Genomic DNA, 18,230 nt, shown 5'->3' on the forward strand with positions numbered 1-18,230 from the left:
AGAATCTTAAGCAGACTCCAAGCTGAGTGCAGAGTCCAACGCAGGGCTCGATCCCAGGACTCTGAGATCACAACCTGAGCTGAAACTAAGAGTTGGAGTCTTAACTGACTAAGGAACCCAGACACCCCAAGGGTAGATTTCTTTTTTAAAACAGTTTCGTCTAGTAATTCATTTCCCATCTATACTCCACTATCCTTTTGGGCACTCCTATTATGTTAGATCTTCTGGGTCTGTCCTCTATGGCTCATGTACTCTCACTCATAAATTCCAGCTCTTTGGAACTTAATTTTTTTGGTAACACATCTCTCTTAATCCTTGAAAACCTTAAATGGCTAATTAGCATACATCTTTCCTATTTTATTTTTAAAATTTAACTTTTTAAAAAGCAGAAACCATATTCATTATTTCTAGAAAGTCTTTTTGGAGCTTAATTCTCTCTCCTGAGGACTCTCATTACTTTTTGTCTGAAGATTTTATTCATCTCTTCTATTCTATTTCAGTGGAAGCTACCAGTTTTTGTGGTTTTTTTCCAACATGATTTTCCTGCCTTAACTGAATGAGTATCTTATAGAAATTGTATTTCTTGTTATTGTTTACCTGTAGGAGTCTTTCCCCTTAGTGTTGTGGGTCAGGCTGCTGGCATCTTTAAAGGGAAGGAACATGGTGCTGTTTCTGTCCTGGGGCAAAGGATATGAATGTGGTCCCTCTGCTGACCACAGGGAGGGGTCTGCCCCAGCCTCTCAGTGTGTGCATGCTCCAATCTTTTCTTCCCAGTGGCTAGCCCAGGGGCTCTTTCACCCACTGCCATATTGTCCCTCCATTTGCTGTTGTCCATGGGTTGAGGGTTTGCAGAGACCCACAGGCAGCAAGTGGTCAGAAACATCCTTCTGAAGCCCTGAAGAATCCTGCCGGCATGTCACTATGGACCAGTTAAAGAAATGTTTTGGAAATATGGATTCTATTTGGAAAACATAACTTGCAATGTTCAGTAAAAATATTCGCTGTACAAGTTGCCAATAGCTCCAAGACATATAGATTTCAAAATTTATGAAACACATAAAAGTATCCTTTTACCATGCTCTAAGCAATTCAACCCTCAACCTGGAAAAACTTTGTCTCCTAATGTGAAAAGAAGTCTGGCAAATTCTTTAAAAAAAAAGGTTAAGAACTACCTTTGACATGACTACATAAGAACATTAATAATTTCAATTATTTGCTAGGTCTGGTTCAGATCTACATTGGATGCAGAACATCTATTTACCATTTGTAGCCCCAGAGTAAGTCATTAAACATCAACATAACTTAGTGTTTCTCATCTAAAATATACATAATATGAATAGGATATTTGATAATTAACTGAGCTGACCCATGACCTATATAACATACTTGGCAAAACAGCCTCAGCAATTGTTTACTTCAACTAAATTAAAAATCACAAGATTTTGTTGTCCTTTGAAGCTTTGTTTTGTGAATAATGAAAACCTAGGATGCTGAATCTGTGAATACCAAGAGTCCATGCTATAGTGTTGGTCTCATTTATTTGGGGGGTGGGGCGGAGAGAGAGGGAGACAGAGAATCTTAAGTAGGTTCCATGCCCGGGGTGGAGCCCAAAGCGGGGCTTGATCTCACCACCCTGAGACCATGACCTGAGCTGAAATCAAATTGTATATTTAACCAACTGAGCCACCCAGGTGCCCCAGTGTTGGTCTCATTGTGAATTTTCGACCTGCATATGTGAAGCATGTGTGTGCATAAGTATGCATACAACAGGGCATGTGAGAATGTGATACTAAGCATTGGATCTTACCAATAGGACTTACAAGGTCAATGTTAGGCCAATAAAACATTCTGGAAACCCTACAGAGTAAAAACTTAGATTTAGGGAGCACCAATTCAAGCTTGCTCCTGCAGAAAAAGACTTCTAGATGGAGGATACCAGAGAGAAAGAGAAGGTAGGGTAAGGTTTAAGGAAATTACAGATTGATATCTGTAAAGCCAGAATGTTTTCCATCAGATATTTCTTTTTCTGAGATTCTCTTTCTATTAGCAGTTGCTCTCTGCCTTTGGATGATTTATTGGAACTACTTAAATTTCCTACTAGCTGTCACAGCTGAGCAGACTAATAGGCCTTTGGGAGGTTAACCATGTCCCATTACATTTATTGCTTTTGTATCCAATTAGGATAGATCTGGAACAGATATTTGCATAGATTGCAGCAGGTGACAATCACGCACCTAAAAGGGAGGACGTGTGTGTGTGTGTGTGTGTGTGTGTGTGCGCGAATGAGTGAGGTGAAAGTTTGGACCTGTGTTGAAAATCTCACTAGAGATTTAGAAAACAATCGACTTTATCTCTTACTGATCTTTACAAGCAAATATTTTGATTTTTCTCAAAAAACGCTAATGATGCTCATTGCTCATCTTTGCATTGCTGCCTTTCCAGTGGGAGACCGAGGCCTTCCTTTACTGGCCGTTAGCTTTTCTGTCCTATGGTGAATCAATGCTGCAGTAAAGGTTGTGACCCTTTGAAGTTCTAGGCACCTCATATATTATCTGCTCGGCAGTAGCATCAAGGAATCTGTCTTTCTCCCACCTGGCTTCCTAATGATATGCCGTGGCACGCCCAGAATAGTCACCACCCAGCCTCTGACCTCTGCAGCTAACACAGGTTGCTTTTCTCATCTCTGCATTGCTGCTTTTGGGGAAAAAAAAGCAGGGAGGAGAAGGGTTTGTTTGCTTTGTGGGAATCCATATTTTTGAAAAATCAATTGTATTAATACCTTCCCATTATTATATTCATCAGCACCACAAGTCTATCTATCGTATCGAGCCATTTAGGACCAGGATGCTTTGTGTATTCTCTCTGCCTCCCTCACACACAACGCCTCACATACACTCCTATTTCTGAGAAATTAGATCTTTGTCCGTTGCCTGGCAACTTAATTTTATCCCGAAAGAAGCCCAAGTAATTGGACCAGGATATTTCTCAGCGGGGCTGCATTTATGTTTCTAAATATTGCATGCTCATTGCCAATTTCTCTATACATTGCCTGCACATCTATGCTGGGGAAAAAAAGGAGAGATTTGGTGTTGAATAGAATATTCCTTTGTTATTTTCTTATGTGCGACTCTTTCACTAACTCACTTTTTTACCCTGGGATTCTTTCAGTCCCTGCATACCACCAATTAATCAGCAATCATGTGCTGAGGCTTCTTTAAGTCCTTCTAATAAAATACGACATATGATAAATATTTCTTGGTAAGTAAGTATTGTGTATGTTGATTTTAGTCAGTAGTGATTTACGTCGAAGTCAGTGCTGACAGCTTCTTGCTTTGTAATTTCATTCATCTCTTCCTTTGATTCTGTCAGCAAAGCCTCATGACAAGCAGCTGAACAGTGAAAGTTCTTTTTGTTTGTTAATTACTTTGTTTACACAGGATTAAAATATTAGTTTAGCTACTTGTTTTGTCACAATTTAAGGACATAAATTTTAGCAAGAATCTGATGTTGCTGCAGTAGCAATGAACAATGGAGTTAACCTTAGGATTGAGGTAAAATATTTTAAAAATAAATGTGTCGATCTATCTGGTTTGCTATAATGATTGAAAGGAAAGATGATGGCATTTTCTTGAAACTCACAAAAAATGATATCATCATTTTTACTGTAAAGACAGCTCAGGATGTCTGGCATTGCAATAGAAGGCAGCGACATTGCAGCTCAGACCTGGATTTCACTCCCTGCTCTGTCATGAGCCTGTATGACTGCTGATTTTTAAAGACACTATATTGTTTTTCACTGTGTGATCAGCTTAAAGAAAATGTATTTTATTAGACCTCTGTTATTATTTGTACATATTGACTAATCGAGTCCATCTTTTATGACTAATAATTTGAAATCAAAAAGATTTTGTATCTAGGAAGAAGATTTAGCTATGAAATATACCGGGGAGTGCATGTGATCCAGTGAGCAGATGCACTTGGAAGTGATGTTTACATCTCACTCTGAGTTGCCTGAACAATATGCTAAGCAAGGGCAGGTAGGGGCTGGGAGGTTCCCTCCTCCTGGCTGGAAAGGCTGCTTCTGAACTGAACGTCCCACAGAATTGGAGAAAAGACTACTTCCCATGGACTCCAAGTTCTTCTACTGCTGGGGCTTTTCAAGCCAACTCCTCTGGTGAGGAATCCTAGACTACTTGGAGCTTAATTCTTTGGTCATCCACCATTTACCTTGTAAGAAAGAAGAATAACAAAGAGGATGTGATTCTTCTACTCAAGGACATACCATGTCTCCAGCAGTGGGTCTTACTCCCTCTCCTCTCTGTGGGTTGATGCTCATTATTTAATCCATACCATGTGACAGAGTGGGCTCACTTTCTTGCCCAACAGTTGTCTTCCCAATCTATTTCCTACTCTCTTACCCTCCCTGTCCTATCCATTCTTTATTTAGCCCTTGGGCAGCTGAGGAAATTTGTGTTGCTGCACGAGAAGAGGATTTCCTGGTCTTGCAGGAGACTTTGTAACCAGGGATCCAAGCTGGTTCATTTCTGTGTTGCTGTTGACAGTCAAGGCCGGTTTTTTTATTATTCTCTCCATCTTCCTCTTCCAAACTCTACTTTTCCTTTTCTCCATAGAGACAGTTGACAAAAAGTATTTTTAAAAATGATACTAAATACTATGCAGAAATATATAATAGACGTATTCCCCCTATATCTCTCATTATCATCAGCTAAAAATCCTAGAAATTACATATAAAATAAACAGAAAATTATTAAAAGTGGAGAGAAAAAGGCAGACCAGCTAGAAACTACCGAATGTGAGAAATAGCATGATGGGGAGTTTCCTGGGGTTTCTTTTTGTCATATATACCTTGAATTGGGTGCTGGCAAAGCCAGCAACCCACCAACATGAACAAACAAAACAAACAGAAAAAAACACCGGGATAAAAGCTTTCTCTTTCTAGCCAAAGGACCAGGGAAGAGAAAAGAAAAACAAAAAAATTAAACCATAATTCTGTTGTTCCAACCGAAGACCACACAAAAATTTATGGCCCAATGTCCAATGATTATGAAGTCACATGATACAACATCAGTGGAGGCAACAAGGGAGGAGTAACAAGACCCCTACTTCTACCTCAGTGGCGGTGTCAGCGGAGGCCTAGTGGGTAATGTGGGGCCAGTGAGTGAGCGATCAAGAAAGAATTCTTGAGATGTTTTCAGTGCAAAAAGGTGCTATAAAAATAGCATGGGGACAGGACCCATGGGCAGAAAAAGCTGCAAAAAGGTACTTTTATTATAACAGGGGGACAGGAAGAAAGAGTGGGCAGATAGAGCTGCACTAGGATTGTGAGGAGTAATTGATTTTATACTTTTTAGTTATTGGTGGTTAGGGATAGTGTAAGTCTCTAAGGAATGTGTGCATGTTAAAAGTAAGGTCTCCATGACCTTGGAGGGCTAGCTATTGTCAAGATAAGGTTACTCTTTATTACCTAGTAAAACATTAGTCATGAGACCTGTTAGAAATGTCATATCCTCTATAGTTCAGATGTGCATCATTGGGCCACATGTAAGATGATAGATTTGTCTTGCCTTTTTTTTTTTCCTTATCAGTGGGGAAACTGAACCCCACCCCTGCCCAGCAGTAACGATGTACCCTTCTCCAACCCTCAGGTGTCACTGGAGTCCAAGTGGGGAACTTGGAGGTCCTCTTCCTTCTAGCAGTCATGCCAAAGTTCCGTTTCCTCACTGGTGTGATGTCAGGAAAAGTATACCAAAACAGCAGACTTAAATAAGATTCAGAGCCTCGTAACATACTATTTCAAAAGTTCAGGATTCTTGAAAATCAGTCATCATACCAAGAACCAGGACTATCTCAACTAGAAGGAGAAAAGTCCATTAACAGATGCCAACACCAACATAAAACAGATATCGTTATCAGACAAGGATTTTAAATCAGCCATCATAAAAATGTTTGTTTCATCAAAAATTATGAAAATTATTGAAACAAATGTAAAGACAGACTGTCTCAGCAAAGAAATAAGATATATGAAGGACCAAATGGAAATTTCGGAGCTTAAAAGTACAATATCCAAAAACAACCCCAAAACAAACCAAACACTAGTTGCTGGGCTCAACAGCAAAATGAAGAGGCCTAGAAGAAAGAATCAGTTAAATTGAAGATAGAACAATAGAAATCACCCGATAGCCAAATAGAAAACAGACTGGAACAAAGACTAAACAGAACCTCAGGGGCATTCAGGATTATAATGGAAGATCTAATATTCATGTTCTTGAAATCTTATATGCAGAAAAGAATGGAACTGAAGAAGGATTCAAAGAAATAATTATTAAAAATTTCCCAAATTTGGCAAAATTCATGAAAGATTCAAACACTAACAAACCACAAGACAGACTAAATTCAAAGAAATCCATGCCAACACAATTCATAATCACACTTGTGAAAACTAGGGACAAAAAAAAAATCTTAAAAACAGCAAAAGAGAAGCAATACCTTATCAATAGGGGAAACATTATTTAAAACAGCAGATTTCTTGCCTGAAACCACGAAGCCCAGAAAAAAGTGGCACAATATTTTCCAAGTACAGAAACACAGGAACTAACAACCTAGAATTCTATATTTAACAAAAATTACTGTTTAGGAATAAAGAGTAAATCAAGACATTCTCAGCTGAAGGACAACTAAGACAGTTGCCAGTAGACATACACAAAAAGAATAGCTAAAGGAAGTTCCCTAAGAAGGCAGAAAATGAAAGAAGCAGGAATCCTGGAATATCGGAAAGAAAGAATAATAGAAAGAGTAAAAATATGGATAAAAACAATATACTTTCCTTCTCCTATGGAGTTTTCTATTTTTTTTAAAATTTTTATTTAAATTCAATTTAGTTAAGACATAGTGTATTATTAGTTTCAGAGGTAGAATTTAGTGATTCATCAGTTGCATATAACATACTGTGCTCATTATATCAAGTGTCCTCCTTAATGCCCATCACCCAATTACCCCATCCTCCCACCGACCTCCCCCTGCCACCCTGCTATCAGGTTTATTTCCTATAGTGAAGAGTCTCTTACAGTTTGCCTCCCTCTCTGTTTTTATCTCATTTTATTTTTCCTTCCGTTTCCCTATATTCATCCATTTTGTTTCCCCCCAAATTCCACATGTGAGTGAAATCTTATGGTATTTGTCTTTCTCTGACTGACTTATTTCACTTAGCATAATACCCTCTAGTTCTAACCACATCCTTGCAAATGGCAACATTCCATTCTTTTTTATGGCCAAGTAATATTCCATTGTATATGTATACCAATCTTTTTTTTTTTAACCATTCATCTGTGGATGGACATCTGGTCACTTTCCATAGCTTGGCTATTGTAGACATTGCTGTTATAAACATTGGGATGCATGTGCCCCTTTGAATCACTGTTTTTATATCTGTTGGATAAATACCTAAGAAGTACAATTGCTGGGTCATAGTGTAGCTCTATTTTTAACTTTTTGAGGAACCTCCATACTGTTTTCCAGAGTGGCTGCACCACCTTGCATTCCCACCAACAGTGTAGGAGGGTTCCCCTTCCTCTGCATCCTTGTCAACATCTGTCATTTTCTGACTTGTTCATTTTAGCCATTCTGACTGGTGTGAGGTGGTGTCTTGTTGTGGTTTTGATTTGTATTTCCCTGATGCCGAGTGATGTTGAGCCTTTTTTCATGTGTCTGTTAGCCATTTGTATGTCTGTTCATGTCTTCTGCGCATTTCTTAACTGGATTCTTTGTTTTTTTGGGTGTTGAGTTAGATAAGTTCTTTACAGATTTTGGATACCAGCCCTTTATCTGATATGTCATTTGTGAACATCTTCCACTCTGCCATTCCATAAGTTATCTTTTAGTTTTGTTGATTGTTTCCTTTGCAAAAGCTTTTTATCCTGATGAAGTCCCAATAGTTCATTTTTGCTTTTGTTTCCCCTACCTTTGGAGACATGTCTAGCAAAGAAGTTACTGCAGTCAATGTTAAAGAGGTTGCTGCCTATTTTCCTCTAGGATTTTGATGGATTCGTGTCTCACATTTAGGTCTTTCATCCATTTTGAATTTATCTTTGTGTATGGTGTAAGACAGTGGTTAGTTTCATTCTTCTGCATGTGGCTGTCTAATTTTCCCAACACTATTTGTTGAAGAGACTGTATTTTTTCCATTGGGTAGTCTTTCCCGTGTTGTTGAAGATTAGCTGATCATAGAATTGAGGGTCCATTTCTGGTTCTCTATTCTGTTCCATTGAACTATGTGTCTGTTTTGTGCCAGTACCATACTGTCTTGATGATTACAGCTTTGTAATACAGATTGAAGTCCGGAATTGTGATGCCTCCTGCTTAAGTTTTCTTTTTCAACATTCCTTTGGCTATTCGGGGTCTTTTCTGGTTCCACACAAATTTTAGGATTATGTGTTCAAGCTCTGTGAAAAAAGTTGATGGTATTTTGATAGGGATTGCACTGAGTGTGTAGATTGCTCTAGGTAGCGTAGACATTTTAACAGTGTTTGTTTTTCCAATCCATGAGCGTGGAACGTTTTTGCATTTCTTTGTGTCCTCCTCAATTTCTTTAATGAGTATTCTATAGGTTTCAGAGTACAGATCTTTTACGTCTTCAGGTCAGTTTATTCCTAGGTATCTCACAGTTTTGGTGCAATTGTGAATGGGATTGATTCCTTGATTTCTCTTTCTGCTGCTTCATTGTTAGTGTATAGAAATGCATCTGATTTCTGTGTATTGATTTTATATCCTGCCACATTGCTGAATTTCTATATGAGTTCTAGCAATTTTTTGGTGGAATCTTTGGATTTTCTACATAGAGTATCATGTCATTTGCAAATAGTGAAAGTTTGACTTCTTTCTTGCTGACTTGGATGCATTTTAGTTCTTTTTGTTGTCTGATTGCTGAGGCTAGGACTTCCAGTACTATGTTGAACAACAGTGGTGAGAATGGACACCCCTGTCGTGTTCCTGACCTTAGGGAAAAAGCTCTGTTTTTCCCCATTAAGGGTGATATTCACTGTGGGACTTTCATCTATGACCTTTATGATGTTGAGATATGTTACCTCTCTTCCTACATGGTGGAGGGTTTTATCAAGAAGGACGTTGTATTTTGTCAAATGCTTTTATTGTATCTATTGAGAGGATCATATTATTCTTATCCTTTCTTTTATTAATGTAGTGTATCACATTGATTGATTTGTGGATGTTGAACCACCCTTGCAGCCCAGGAATAAATCCCACTTGGTCATGGTGAATAATTCTTTTGATGTACTGTTGGCTCCTATTGGCTAGTATCTTGGTGAGAATTTTTGCATCCATGTTCAGCAGGGATATTGGTTTGTAATTCTCCTTTTCGGTGGGGTCTTTGTCTAATTATAGGATCAAGGCAATGTTGGCCTTATAGAAAAAGTTTGGAAGTTTTCCTTCCATTTTTATTTTTTGTAACAGTGTGAGAAGAATAGGTATTAATTCTTCTTTAAATGTTTGGTAGAATTCCCTTGGAGAGCCATCTGTTCCTCTACTCTTGTTTTTTGGGAGATTTTTGATTACTGATTCAATTTCTTTGCTAGTTATGGGTCTTTTTATGTTTTCTATTTCATCCTGCTTCAGTTTTGGTAGTCCATATGTTTCTAGGAATGTATCCATTTCTTCCAGATTGCCCAATTTGTTGGCATATAATTGCTCATAATATTCACTTATAATTGTTTGTATTTCTTCAGTGCTGGTTGTGATCTCTCTTCTTTCATTCATGATTTTATTTATTTGGGTCCTTTCTCTTTTCTTTTTGATAAGTCTGGCTAGGGGTTTATCAATGTTATTAATTTTTCAAAGAACCAGCTCCTAGTTTCATTGATGTGTTCTATTGTTTTTTTTTTAAATTTCTATATCATTGTTTTCTGCTCTAATCTTTATTATTTCTCTTTTCCTATTGGATTTGGGCTTTATTTGCTGTTCTTTTCCCAGTTCCTTCAGGTGTAAGGTAAGGTTGTGTATTTGAGACTTTTCCTGTTTCTTGAGGAAGGCCTGTATTTCTATATACTTCCTTCTTAGGACTGCCTTTGCTGCATCCCAAAGGTTTTTGAACTGTCATATTTTCATTTTCGTTTGCTTCCATGTATTTTTTAAAAAATTCTTTAATGTCCTGCTTGACCCTTTCATTCTTTAAAAGGATGTTCTTTAACCTATGGAGGTTAAACCTATTTTTGGTCCTTGCAAATTTCTTCTTATGGTTGACTTCAAGTTTCATAGTATTATTTTTGGAAATATGCATGGTAAGAGCTCAATCTTTTTGTACTGGTTGAGACCTGATTTGTGACCCAGTGTGTGATCTATTCTGGAGAATGTTCCATGTGCACTCAAGAAGAAAGTGTATTCTGTTGCTTTAGGATGGAATGCTCTGAATATATCTATGAAGTCCATGTGGTCCTGTGTTTCATTCAAAGCCCTTGTTTCCTTGTTTATCTTCTGTTTAGATGATCTGACCATTGCTGTGAGTGGGGAGTTAGAGTCGTCTGCTATTATTGTATTATTATCAATGAATTTCTTTAATTTTGTTATGAATCATTTTATATAATTGGCTGCTCCCAAGTTAGGTGCATAAATATTTACAATTGTTAGATCTTCTTGTTGGCTAAGCCTCTTTAATATGATAGTGTCCTTCTCCATCTCTTATTACAGTCTTTGGTATAAAATCTAGTTTGTCTGATATAAGGATGGCTACTCCAGCTTTCTTTTGATGTCCATTAGCATGATAAACCTTTCTCCACTCCCTCACTTTCAATATGAGGTGTCGTTGGGTCTAAAATGAGTCTCTTGTAAGTAGCATATCGATGGGTCTTGGTTTTTTTAATCTATTCTGATACCCTATGTTTTTTGATAGGAGTATTTAGTCCATTTACATCCAGAGTATTATGGAAAGATATCAATGTAGTGCCATTGTATTACCTGTAAAATTGCTGTTGCTGTAGATTGTCTCTGTTCCTTTCTGGTCTTTGTTACTTTTGGGCTATCTCTCTGTTTAATGGATCTCCTTTAATATTTCTTGCAGGGATGGTCTAGTGTTCAAAAATTCCTTTAGTTTTTATTTGTTCTGGAAACTATCTCTCTTTCTGTTCTGAATGACAGACTTTCTGGATAAAGTATTCTTGGCATATTTTCCCCACTTTTACATTGAATATGTCACGCCCGTCCTTTCTGACATGCCAGGTCTCTGTGGACAGGTTGGCTGCCAGACTTATGTGTCTATCCTTGTAGGTTAAGGACCTCTTGTCCTGAGTGCTTTCAGGATTTTCTCTTTGTTTTTGTGACTTGAAAGCTTCACTATAATATGTTGAGGTGTTGATCTATTTTTGTTGATTTTGAGGGGGTTCTCTGTGCCTCCTGGATTTGAGTGCTTGTTTCCTTCCCCAGATTAGGGAAGTTCTTAACTATAATTTGTTCAAATAAACCTTCTGCCCTTTCTCCTGCTCCTCTTCTGGAACTCCTATAATACAGATATTATTTTGCTTTATAGAATTGCGGAGTTCCCTCAGTCTACCTTTGTGATCTAGTAGGTTGTTTTGCCCTCCTCTTTTCTGCTTCCTTATTTTCCATCACTTCATCTTTTATAGCACTGATTCACTCTTCTGCTTCACTCATACTCATTTTTATAGCCTCCACTTGGGGACTGTATCTCGGTTATAACATTTTTAATTTTGACTTGACTAGATTTTAGTTCTTTTCTCTCTGCAGCAAGGGATTTTCTAATGTCTTCTATACTTTTTTCAAGCCCAGCTAATATTCTTAAAATTTTTTTAAATTCTAGTTCAGACACTTTACTTGTATCTGCATTGATTAAATCTTCTGGCCATGATTTCTTCCTGTTCTTTCTTTTGGAGTAAATTCCTGCATCTTGTTATTTTGGAGGGGAAAAAGAAAGAAAGAAAGAAAGAAAAAAATAGAAAAAAGAAATAATAAGAAAAAAATAAAACTGAAAAAAAAAAGAAAAATAATATAAGATAAAATAAAATACATATAGGAAGCTAGATCCAAGGTGTGCTTTGGTCTGCTTGTTATGAAACTGTTAGAAAAAAGGTAGGAAGAAAGAAAAGGAAAAGAAGAAAAACAAAATTTAAAAATATATAAAGTACAATAAAAAATTAAAAATGTCTTTCTGTATCCAAAAACCAAAACAAAAGAAGAAAAAAAAAAGACCCCCCCCCAAAAAAGACAAAAACAAACAAACAAAAACAAAAAGAAACAAGTAACAACAACAAAAAAGAACCCCAGAGGACACCTCATCCTGTTTCCCCTAAAGCGGCTTTGCAGCACTCTATAATAAGCCGACTTGTGGGTGAGGGCTTTGTGGTTGTCTCCTGGGGGAGGGACCTGCTGCCCTATTTCTCAGGTGGAATTGCCCTAGTGGAGATGCACCTGCAGGGGGGCAGTGGGGCAGGGCTTGGTGTAGCGGCTCTGCTCTCCACTGGGCACTGTTTAGCTCACTGGGGTGGATCAAGCTGTTGTGTGTGGAGAGAAAATGGTTTTGCCCTGTTCTCTCATCTCTGGAGTGGGAAATGCCTGCCACCACTTTTTAGTGAGCTCTCACAGACAGGAAGAAATGACCCCTCCTCTTCCCTGGTTTCCCTCGGCTACCCGTCTTCACCCTGTCTATGTCATAGCTGTCCACCTGCCAAATGGCGCAGCACTCCTGTGTTTTATCTCAGACACAGCTGTGTTTCAAAACCCCACACTTCAGGGACCCCTGAGGAACAGACCCACGCTGATCCTCTAGAGGAGGGTTTCCCTGCATTGTGGCTGGTGCTGGCTTGTCGCAGAAGGCAATGGCTCCAACACACTGCGCTTCAGAGTTTATGGTAAATCGCAGCACACAGCCGCTGCCACCGGGGTCTGTCTCTGTTCCTAGACTGGTGGGCGGGACTGTTGGACGGCGCCCTCAGGGTCCTTTGTCTGCAAGGAGGCTGTAACACCTCTTCCAAATGCACTCAAACTCTCAAGCTGTGGCCAGTACCAGGGTGTCGCAGAAGGCAGCGGCACAAATGCGCAGTGATTCAGAATTTACGGTAAATCATAGCCCTCAGCGGCTTCCCAGGAAGCCGGGGTTTGCAGCTCTCAGCCAACCTTCGTGCCTCTGCTGGTGGATGGGACCTCTCAACGGCACCCACAGTGTCCTTTGCCCATGCACTCCAAGCAGGGGATGCACTCGAAGCAAGGGAACCCTTCTCCCTATGTGACCCTAGGGATCCTCAGGCTGCCGGCTGCTGGGGCTAGGCTCTGCCCCCCCACTGGGGCACCACTCAGTTCCCCGGGCAAGAACCTGGCTGTGGCGCCAACACCATACCTCAGAATCTGCTCTACATTGCCTGCAGAAAACTGGTGGTAATGCAACTTCTCCCCCACCCCCAGCCCCACATGCGTCGCCCCATCACTGATTTTGAGCAATAGTTTTCTTGGGCAGTCTTCTGCTTGTTTTCATTCTTCTCTCTCTCTTTCCACGCTTTCTCTCTCCTCCTCTCTTGGTATTCCCCCTTCAGTCAGGGCTCCGTTCCCTGGGGAGCGCCCACTGGCTCATAGATGTGCAACTTCGTCTGGGAGACTTCGGATCAGTTTTGTGGGGGTTCAGAAATGATCTGATCTTTATCTAGCTGTGTTCCAGTGAGGAGACTCCATCTTACCTGGAGTTTTCTTCATTGTACTTGTCTGTTGAAGCAAAAATTATAGTATCATCTGATGTGGTTTGCAATATATACATACAGGAAATATTTAAGACACTTTTAAATGGTGGAGGGTATAAGGATGTGAACAGAAATAAGTTTTCTAAATTTACTCATACTGGTAAAATGTCAGTGCTGATAATACTGTGAGGAAATAGCTGGCAAGCATGTGAGGTACTGAATCTCTCATTATTGCTGATGGAAATGTAAAATCGTGCAGCCACTTGGGAAAATAGTTTAGTGGTTTCTTGTAAAACTATACATATACTTATCAAATGACCCCATAACTCCACTCCTGGGTATTTACCTCAAAGAAATTAAAACTTAGACTGCATACCCAAATGTTCATTGTTCCTTTATTTGTAACAGGCGAAAAACTGGAAACAATCTAGATATCCTTTGATAAGCACGTGGTATGATGAGCCCTGGGTGTTGTAATGAGCTAATGAATCATTGAACATTATATCAAAAACTAAGGAAGTACTATACCTTGGCTAATTGAATTTTTTAAAAAAATGGTTAAATAAGCCATGGTTGCCATGGTACATCCACACCAAGGAATATTACTCAATACTAAAGAGGAGTAAACTTGAATGTATGCAGCAACTTAGATCTCAAGGGCATTATGGTAAATGAAAAAAAATCCAACCTTAAAAAAATCACATACTATATGATTATATTTATATAGCATTCTCAAAATGACAAAATTATAGAGGTGGAGAACAAAGTAGTGGTTTCTAGGGTTTAAGGATAGAAAAATAAGGAAGTGGGAGTGACCATGAAATGGTAAAATGAGGGAGAACTTTGTGGTGATGAAATAGTTATGTGTTTTGATTGTGGTGGTTATACAAACTGTCACAAGGGATAAAATTGCATATAGTTACATTCACATTATACTAGTGTCCGTTTCCTGGGTTTGATGTTGTGTGACAACTATGCACGGGATGCACGGGACTCCCTGGAATACCTGCAACTTCTTAAGAACCTGAAATTATTTTAAAATAAAAAATTAGAAAATAAATTTAAAAAAGAAAACAAAATAAGTAAAAATGTCATGATGTTCTGTTGGAAGATCATATATTCTATTTGGGGCATAAAATGAGTAGTTAAAACCAAAATAACACTATGTCTAGTCACTTTCTTTCTTTCCACTAATGCTATATTATATGCTGCACGTGGCGGCACTGATGAGAATACAAGAGAGAATAAACGGAGTCCTTGTCCCAGTTAATGGAAATTGGAGGAGGTGACACAGAGAAGTAAATAAGCAGGTAGAATGCCAAGTAAGAGCCTCAGGATAACTACGAAATACCACGTCTATCTTAAAATCTTTCTTACAAACACCTGAATTCATTAAAAAAACAAACAAACCCCCCCATATCCCTCAGTGTTAACAGCAACTCTAAATCCTTCTCTTCCTTTAATTAAGTTAACCCCTACTGAGTTATTTTTAGGTGCCGGGTAGCATACTCAATATCTCACACATACTACCTCATTCAGTTTTTGCACATCTGTAGGGGAAGTACTATTATTGAGGTACAGAAGAGGAAAGAAATTCTCTGAGTGGTTGGAGTCACCCAGTTGGGGGTGTTTCAGAATCAGGATTTGAAACCAGGTGGTCTTACTCCTGAAAGCATGTTCTTACTCGCTGTCGTAAATTTCATGGTGTGTTGGGGGTAGCATTCCTTATCTCATCTGTTTGTGAGGGCACACGGCTTTGCATCTCACTTGGTCACCTCACACTTTACATTTTGTGATAGTTAACAAGCATGCATTTATAAACCACTCTCTCTAACTGGAGTGTGCTGCATGTGCCATCTGCTGAAGTCCCTTTCGTCTACTCTATTAAAGGAGAACGTTTAGTCAGTTGATGCAGCTATGTAATTGCTTTTCAGTGTCACTTTAAAGAGTTAGGCTTACTGTAGGGGAGGAACGTGGCAACAGAGTACCCCATTGTCATGAATCACAATCAGAATTAGACTGTGCTGGATACCAATGGATATCTCTCAATTTAAGGCAGTGCCGTCTACAATTCCCATCTGTGGCTTATATTCCAAACTGAGAAAGCAAAGTGTACTGATCCTATTCCATGTTGTACAATATCAAACATGACTGAGCCCTTCTTTCTGCTCTTACCAATTTATTTTTCTCCCAACAGAGTCATTATGAAGAACAGGTTTGCATCCTTGGGCCGCAGAAGAAGAATACTGGACTATTTCCGCTGGATTCATTATCTCCCTACAGAAATTCAGGGCTTCTAATCTTGTTCTTATATTAGTCTATATTCCTTTTCTAGTCTTCTTTCCCAAATTTCCTCTTTTGAGTGGGAGAGAAGAATGGATGTTAGACAAGAAGGGAGTCAGAGTGAGAAGAACGGACTATCTTACAAGCAGAGGTACAGAGGTCAAACAAAAGGAGGAGATAAACTCGGGGAGAGGGAAGACACGTCTTTGAGAGATACTGACCGTGGTGCTGCAACATCAATCTGCAGTAAGTCAAATGGAGTAAAGACATTGAGATCCACGAAGAATCTCACTTCTTTCTTAAAAGGAAAATGGGAAACAAGAGCTCCTTGGAGAGGCATCATAGCCAGGAGGACAGGAACAATGACCAATGCTGCTCCTTTTATCTGCTTGTCAGTTTCACTCAGGCTTACAATGACTGCATAACTAATTTTGACTTCAAGAAAACTCTATGCATTCCTGAAGCTGGGCAAGGGAAACACCCACAAGTACTCTTCAAAAGTGAAATAATAGAAGCAAAGAAGAAAGAAAAGATGGAAAGGAAAGAAAGAGGAACAAGCCAATCATTCATTAGAATATCTGTCTTCTACTATTAAAATATTGGTAAGTCAAGAAAATAATTTTATTGTCCTTAGAAATTTGAAAACAGAGGAAAGTCCGTGTCATGTTATGAATCAAGAATGAGAATACTTTATTGTGCATTATCAATTTTCAGGAAAAAAATCTGGAGTATACCAAACACAAATAAGCTAGTTTTGTTTACTTTTGGAGGGAGTAATACTCACATTTAATTTATTCATCTTAAAAATCAGTCATTGAGACATTAACCAATTATGAAATAAAAAAAATAAAAACTTAATTTCCTTTTGCTTTTAAATTAATTGTAGTAACCCACAGTGCCGCGACGCTGCGGCCATTGATTCAGGAGAAGGACGAGGAACAAACAGGTTAGCTTGCGAAAGAGAGCGTGGGTGCAGGGGACGACCGGCTGGCACACCACCGCCAAGACTGTGCTATTGCCCCAACAGCTGCAACCCCGCGTATTTATCGGCAATAAACAATCAAAGACAGTCAAGGGAGTGATCCGTATTACATCCTAGTGAATAGTAGTACATCATGGGGGAGGTCAGGGGATCAGATGATGGAACGTTCAGCAAGTGGGGCCTATTCTTAAACATGTTTCTATGGACCCTGCGGGCTATTGTCAAGAGCAATCAAGTTTGGCAGTGTTCTGCCTTGGCGAAGTTGGCTCCCAACCGTTGGACAAGCCGGGCTTCCCGCTGCTCACAGACCGGGCGTTCCCGGCTGCTTGGCCTGACATTTACGCTAAGCCAAAGACTCACAAACATGTTTTCCTATTATATCCTTAGCATAAGGTTCCTCGGCCAGGGGCTGCTGCACCAGTGGTTAAGTGTATGAGTTCTAGTTATACAGAGCTGAGTCTGTTATGTGACCTATGTGAGCTATGTGACCAATGGCCAGTTACTTCCCTTCCCTGTGCCTATACTTTTCATCTATAAATTGGGAATAATGACAGTACCTACGTCAAAAGGACTTTTGTGAGGATTAAATCACTACAGTGAATTTAGCAGAGCAACTAAATATTGTAAACCCTCAACATGTGTTGGCATTATTATTACTATTTTAAAGGAAATAGAGAAAGTTATATTAAAGTCATCATAAATAAGGTCAACAGCCAAAACCACCATAATGTAAAATAATTTAAAATCATAAAATTATTCTAAAAAACCAAAATAATAAGAAAACTGTTTCAACAAGACCAAAAATATTCTTTCTTTCTTTCTTTTTTTAAAGATTTATTTATTTTAGAGGAAGAGAGAGAGAAGGCGTTTGTGAGCCTGAGTGGGGGGAGAGGCAGAGAGGGAGAGAAACATCTTAAGCAGACTCTGAGCTAAACTCGGAGCCTGTCAGCGGGCTCCATCTCAGGACCCTGAGATCATGACCTGAGCTGAAACCATGAAGAACACTTAATCGATTGAGTCACCCAGGAAAATATTATTTATTTCTAAATGTGAAAATCTCAGGACCTCAAGTTTAATGAAATCCTGATAAAGCCAAGCAGTGGACTTGGTTGCCCTCCATCATTGACCAAATGAAATGCTTCCTGAAATTTGCCAGATAAAAAAATGAATCTGAGCCTGGCTTCATACTAAGCAAGCTAAGTTAACTTAGAAATAAGTTTATAGAAAACAAATTCAATAATTGATAGATTCAATAA

General features: G+C 38.9%; 1 long non-coding RNA gene across 1 annotated transcript in view; it reads left to right on the plus strand.

Annotated features, from left to right (window-relative positions):
- The window catches only part of LOC103661361, a 135,834-nt gene that overhangs the window by 91,990 nt on the left and 25,614 nt on the right, over window positions 1-18,230 (plus strand). Inside the window, exon 3 of the long non-coding RNA XR_005833653.1 lies at window positions 15,907-16,594. This is a non-coding gene — a long non-coding RNA (uncharacterized LOC103661361). The remainder of the gene's footprint in view (window positions 1-15,906; window positions 16,595-18,230) is intronic.

This window comes from Ursus maritimus, unplaced genomic scaffold (assembly GCF_017311325.1).
Source record: "Ursus maritimus isolate PB19 unplaced genomic scaffold, ASM1731132v1 scaffold_9, whole genome shotgun sequence".
Lineage (NCBI taxonomy): Eukaryota > Metazoa > Chordata > Mammalia > Carnivora > Ursidae > Ursus > Ursus maritimus.